Genomic DNA, 7,280 nt, shown 5'->3' with positions numbered 1-7,280 from the left:
GTTCACGTCCGGCGTGCCCCGGTTAAGTAGGTTGATGTGTAAGTAGGTTGGTGTGGATGGTGTGAAAGGAAAGTACCCACAAACCCCCATGCCATGGACCTCTAACTAACTGAAGGAAAACTTTCTTTGGCACACAGTTGTGTAATGTGGCATTATTTTCACTCAAACAATAAGTAGAAAACCCAATTTAAACCAAATATTTAACATTTCTGACTAGTAATCATTCTTTGGAGCAAAAATGGGTTCCATTTCTAGTGTTTCAATGGTGGTGTAGAGGCCATGTTATTGGTACATGATTGCAAAGGTTGTTGTTTTGAATCCCACTGTGGGTTACTTTTTTCACTTTGTCCTCTTGAGTGTTTACTGCTGCATTCATAACAACAAACTAAAGCTATATTAGTATCTTTGCTGTGGTGTAGTGGCAGAGTCAATGGTACCTGGCACCGAAGGTTCCTGGTTTGAATCCAGCTATGACCTATTCTTTTAAATCTGTCCTCTTGTACACCTACTGCTGCATTCATAACAACAAACTAAAGCTCTATGGGCATCTCTGCTGTGGTGTAGGGGTATTATCAATGGTATGTGACTCCAAAGGTTCCTGGTTCAAATTCAGCTATGACCTACTTTTTTTTATATCTGTCCTCTTGAACACCTGCTGCTGCATTCATGTGAACAAACTGAACCTGGGGGGGCCTTGTGGGGCCTTGTGATAAGAAATATCTAAAAGATGTGTTCGTTCGATTTCTGGAGGAGGAAGGAGAGGCTTGGGTCGAATTGAAAGTTAAGCAAGAGGTTTAATGAAACTACATGAAAAGCGACAGTCAAAACGCAATCAAACATAAAACATAAAACACTGCCAGCAGCAGACTACAAAACATGCTTCCCCTGTCGGGTCACAGTTAGCAGCCATGCGACATGACAAAACAAATACACCTTAAACAGCGGACTGCAGCAGTTTCCCCTTGCGGGGTCACAGGCTGTAGTCCCGAATCTTACTCAGGATCAGAATTATATCCCTTGGAATTGTGGGTGTTTCCCTGAATGGTAACTGTCCCAGGTTAAAGACACACCTCTGATTTCAGGTTTACTCCAGGTCACAGACAAAGGTCGTTTCACATGGTAGTGCCGATTCTGTTCAAGTTTACAGAGTTTGCATTTCCTTTGTTCTAGTCACGTCTGGCCCTGCAGGGAGTGGCTCCCCAAAAGCAGAAACAATAGTTACCTTTCCTGTGGGGACAATGAGTCTTCTTCATATGCTAAATATCAGACATGACCTGATTAATTCTTTAGAAGCTAGGTTTTGGGTGAGGCAGTCAAATGCTGATTAGTGTAGTTACTTGATTAAATTTAGCTGCAGGCCCCATTAAACATTGTTTTCCAAACATAGCCTGGCTTTAACTTTTTTAAACCTAACGGCAAAGTTGCGAGTTCAAGACTGAACTGGGTCTCCGAGGAAGGAAAGTTGGTGGAAAGTGAGCTAAGTCAGAAAAGAGAGAGAGAGACGGTTGACGAAATCTTTGACTTTGACACGAAGTGCAACTTGTTCCAATGTGTAACGTGCCCAGTGTCATATTTCGTCGCTGTGTCTAGTTGTTGTTTGAGTTTGTGTTACATTTTCTGTTTTGTTTTCCGCTTCCTGTTTTATCTTGTAAGTTTTCTCACTTCCTGTTGTGGTCTTGTTTTACGTCCTGCTAGTATTTTTCCGCTTGTGTGATTACCTGTCCCCGCCCTAATGTGTTGCACCTGTGTCTAATTTAGTTGTTTATTTAAGTTCTGTCTTCCCCTCTCCCCAGTGTGAGGTTGTCTGTGTCTTTTGTGTGCAGCTTTTGAGTGGTTTCCTGTATTCCTGTTGGCCTGTTGTTTTGGATTCCCTGGATTTTTGACCTTTGCCTGTTTTCTGGATTTTTCCCTTGCCTGTCGTTATTTGGACACTGCTGCTGAGTTTATTTAACTGCTAAATAAACTGTTGTATTTTACACCTTGAGTCTTGCCTCGTGGGTCCATTTTCTGTGTGCATGATACCCAGTTAGTCTTTTTTATTTATTTATTAGCTTATTATGTGTATTTCACATGCAGGACTTTTAATGCATCAAATTCAAAAGGCCCTTTTTTACAGCCAAATCATAACTTAGAGTTGGTATCGCATACATCAGATATGAAGGATAATTTAAGCATTTCCACCACCTATTATGATTCTGATTTGTAGTGACTATATACACACATAATGTGCATTGTACACTGTACTTACTCTCAGAGCTGAGTCAGACGGTGTTTGCAAATTTTCTTTTTTTACCTCTTAACTATACAGAAAAGTGTCACAGATTTCACTGAATAATTTTCTTAATGTGTTATGTGGCAAATCCATCATCACATGACAGTTTCAAACTACTATTTGATCAAGGTCTGTGTATTGTATTAATCTCTTTTGTGTGGCCATTTGTGGGGCTTTTTCCATGTTGGTAAAAAATGGGTGTCTGAAAGATGGTCGTCTTATTAGAGATGACGTCAGTATTTTGGTCAGAGTTGTAGCTGTAGAGATGGGTGACCCTGTCGTGTGTACCTTAGTTTTAGTAAGGGACATCTCTCTCTTTCTCTCTTTCTCTTTCTCTCTCTCTATCTCTCTCCGGCCCTTTTCATTTGGGTCAGCTCTGGCATCTTCTACAGACAGAGGACATCTGGACATCAGAACAAAACCTGTATGTATTGTAAATATATTTAAGACTCCCCTGCTGGGTTTTTGGCTAACAGCGTCAACTGTTGTCTGTAGCAGATCCCAGCTAGACAGAGAAAATCCTTGCTTGATAAAAATTGTATCATTAACTAAGTGGCTGATGTTATATACAGTACATGGACTTACTGCCTACTATGTTTAGGTATCACAACTTCTTTATCTGTGCTTTTGGGTTTTAAAGCTGGCTTATTTTCTAAAGGAGCTCCAATTCAATCATGTGAGAAATATATGCTTTGGTTTACTTGTTAAATGCCCATTTGAAAACAAAAGTGTGTTTTATCAGTTAGGGTTGGGGTCAGTTCGTTTCAAGCTTTTTTTAGCCTCTTTATTAAGTCCTTTTAAAGTAACATACAATGTTATTCTTGGAATAATAGATCATTTATGTTTTATCATTAACTTCTCTATTGTTTCTATTAAATCATGAATTAAGTGAACAAACCCCAACCATGTTTAATAAGTAAAGTTTTATATTTGGGCCAGTCCCATATCCCATGGTGGCCATTTTTAATGTCTGTAACACTCTACCAAAGCTCTACCTGGACTGTTTGCAAATGTATAAGACCATGTTTGCCTTTACAAAAAGATGAGGTCTTCATAGAACCAGAAATGATCCAGTCAGTAAAGAGATCTCGAGAATAACAACTGCTCAAATGTGGACAGACATTTAGCTAGCTAACTGGAATGGGAAGTGTTTTTGTGTATTTTTAAGGACAAAATTCTTTAAATATCTTTGTGCACAGTGCACTACAGGGTGGTAGTTTGAAGAAGTAAATTTCTCCACACACAGGAGGCTCCCTGAGCACTTACGAAGCTTATGCCAACATGTCCTTGTGTAATTGCACACCTGACCTGTTCAGATGTAACATATGCTGGGATGGCCCAAAAAATTGAAATTCAGGCAAACGTTGCACTTATATTAGTAGGGCGTTATATATTCTGAATGCAGCATTAACCTATCTTTGACTAGCTTAGGTGTACTTGATCAGGTAGAGCCAAAGCAAAGTGTAACGCAAGTTCAAAATGGCCACAAAGAAATTAAAGTCTACAGAGTGAGCTCATCATCCAGTTCATTACAAGCCAGCTACATAAAGCCCACAGGTTTCTTTCCTGTCAAACGTGTCACATTGTACAAATAATGAATAATTGTACAATGATGCTGTTGATGAGAGAGAACCTTTGTGTGTATTGAAGAAGCACCTTCTCTCTGGCCTCCTGGCACTGTGTGTCAGTGTGGCACCTGAGTGTGGGCCAAAAGTAATGCCTCTTCATGGCATTGTGCTTATGACACATCCAATACTCTGAAGTTCAGCTAACTGTTATGCATGTTTTGATTTGTTTTGGTTTCTGCATGATTCCTTGTGTTTAATTTGTGTACATAGCTGTGTTTCTTTCCTGGAAGCTTTGTCCTGATGTTACTGTGAGATGATTGTAGCTGTTGAGATGCCTCTAGGCTTACTTCTATAGAAAACTGACTTGTTTTTATGTTTTGTTTCATACATCAGTTAGTATTGATTTCACAACACCAGCCTCTTTACAATATAAAGTCAAGAGGCAATGCTATTTGTTTTCTGTAAGGCTTGAAATTTCAGGATCAGGAAGAGTATTTTGGAATGCATCCCAAATTTGCTTCATGACATACATTTTATGACAAACATTGTTTTCTTTGGAAGTGCACTTGGCCATAGGTAGCGATAATGGAAATTATTATGATAAGTTGACTTCTGTGCTGCAGATATTAAAATGCTATACAGGCCACAACACTGATAGAATGAAAATCCTGTTTCAAATTAGTCAGTAGTAGAATAGCCCTGTAACTAATTGAATATATAACATTCTTACTGTAACTGTGATTGTTCATTAAAGTACTGCCTCGAAATGTGATATCCATTGGCTTTGTTGTAGTTCCACCCCACACTTATTACAATTTTAAAAGAACATTTAGAATATTTAATTTAGAAAGCCCTGTACCGTATTATCTTCCTGTAAAAGTAACATTTAGCCCGGTATTATTTTGCGTAATAATAACAGTACTTACAGTACCCAAGTCTTGGCAATCAGGGGAAACAAAAATAAACACTGTAACTATAAATATAAAACTAGTTAGGTTGTTTCCCCAGAAAGGTCTGTACACTTTTAGTTGTGTCATCTCCAATGCATTTTCTATCTATTAGACATCAGTAGGCCAAATCCCACTCTATCCACCCTCTCTGTCTGCTTCCAACACACACACACACACACACACACACACACACACACACACACACACACACACACACACACACACACACACACACACACACACACACACACACACACACACACACACACACACACCTGCTTGTATCAGGTTAGGGTTATCTATTGGCTGAGCAAGCTCCCTGTCTCCTGACCTAAACTTCATGTGATTGGTCGACGAAGCCATCAGTCAAGACAGTCAGCAGCCAAGATGGCGGAGGCTACGGGTAAAAGAAAAGATAGCTTTCATACAAAAAGATGACTCAATAACCGTTCAGTCGTGGATTTATCTTTATGAAATGATTGTGAAAAGTCACAGAAGTCCCACGCCGGATTACGAAACTTCTGGAAGGGCTACGGTTGCACTGAAGTCCTCTGCCCTTTGAAACGGCCAAGCTGTTAGCTGTCAGGCTAAAAACACAGACCAAGGCTAGGCTGAGTCATATTTATTATTTATTTATTTTACAAAGACAATATAATGATCAATGCCTCGATGATGATGATAAATGAGACGATGACCCTCATGTGGCACTGACGCTCCAGTTACTCCTGTTAGGTCAGTGGTGAAGTGTTTGCATGGGTTTAATTCCAGCTTGAGGTCTTTTCATTGGCAGAACTGTCCCCTTGTGTATGTTAGACCAGGCGGTGGTGTTGTGATTCAGTATAATAAGACTATGGAGAGAATGTGATAGAGCAGAATGTAAACTGCTGTTGGTAGTTCTCATAACTCTCTGAGAACGTTTAGTTCTGGTTCCATCTTCTACACTCAGATGGGTTTTGAATTTGACATTTTGTAGCAATGAAAAGAATGCAGCCAAAGTTGAAGGCAGATTGAAGTTCTTCATCGCTTAATATTGTTCTCCCCCCGCCCTCAGCTTCATACCTTCCTGAACACACACATTGCATGTATTTAAATTGTGTAAGTGCCACAGAATCGTTTGTTAAGGTTGGAATTGACTGGTGCAGATGACATCATTTGTGTGGTTTGGTCATCAAAAAAATAAATCTGAGAAGACATGAAATCAAACGCACACTTTCAAGCACTGTGTGTGTGTGTTTTAAAAGTGCTGTCGCCCACCATTATTATTATTATTATGCCAGAGTTACAGTTAAGTTGGATAGCTTGTTTGACCTGCTGCCCAGAATAATCCAATAAACTCTCTTCCTCCTTGTTTTCTCCCCAGATGAGTTTCTGGACCACAACTGAGAAGTTCCTTCACGTCATTCATGTCCTCTTCATACTGTACTCACAGTATACTCATAGTATTGTATGTCATGATTTTTGTGCGTAAAAAAGTAACCGTATAGTATGTCGAAAAAAAGTGATAAAAAGCCATATTATAGTACGTTGAAAATAGTGATAAAAAGCCATCGTATAGTATATCTAAAAAAGTAATGCACAAAGCCATGACATAGTATGTACTCATAAAAAGGCAGTAATAGTAGTAGTATTATGTGTTATGTAAAAGAAAAAATCAAAAGAGTCATACAAAATGTCTGACAGTTAAACTGCATTCCATAAAAGTGGATGTACATTTTTTGGGTGTAAAACCTTTAAATAAATTATCGGAGAGTGTGCAATACTTGGAAGTACCCTTCCAAGCGCGTTGTCGGGTTCAAGACCTGCTCGCTGCCAGTGTATGTGCAAACACTTAGATAGGACACACATAGGAATAGACAAATGCAAAGTGTGAACAATAAATAACTGTACCAACAGCTGATATGTCAGCTTCAGGAATAGCTCACTGAGATAAGCTACTGACTTCAACTCTGAAATATGAACAATAAATACAACTTCCAACCAGGATAGAGTATCAGATCAGATAGCTCAGTGTGATAGAATGCTGGTTGGAAGAACAGAGTGGTTGTGAGTTCAATACTCATGAGGAGCACATCTTATGATGAGGTTCATCAGTCAGGAGTACAAGGTCCTTCACCCAGGAGATGGGTTCATGTCCCATGTGTCATGGAAGTACTTTCCAAATCTCAACTGTACTTGGCTCCATAAGGATGCTGAGGACAGTTGGGATTAGTAAAGTACTTAACCATGACACATGGGACATGAACCCTGCTCTCCTGGGTGAAAGACTGTGGATGTACTTATGACACTTAGAAAAAAAAATTTATTGTTCCAGTTGGCAAAAGGTAGGTGCGTTGCAACCCTTGAGGTTGCAACGCACCGCTTATGACAGTTAGGGAAACCCCAATGCCGCCCGAAGGGGCGGCATTGGGGTTTCCCTCTGGGGTGGTATTGGGATTGCTTCGGTAGGCACCACCCCTTTGGGGTGGTGCCTACCTTACCTTGTGTGCACCC

Source organism: Perca flavescens, chromosome 24 (assembly GCF_004354835.1).
Source record: "Perca flavescens isolate YP-PL-M2 chromosome 24, PFLA_1.0, whole genome shotgun sequence".
In the NCBI taxonomy this organism is placed as follows: domain Eukaryota; kingdom Metazoa; phylum Chordata; class Actinopteri; order Perciformes; family Percidae; genus Perca; species Perca flavescens.
Note: the sequence above shows the minus strand (reverse complement) of the source record.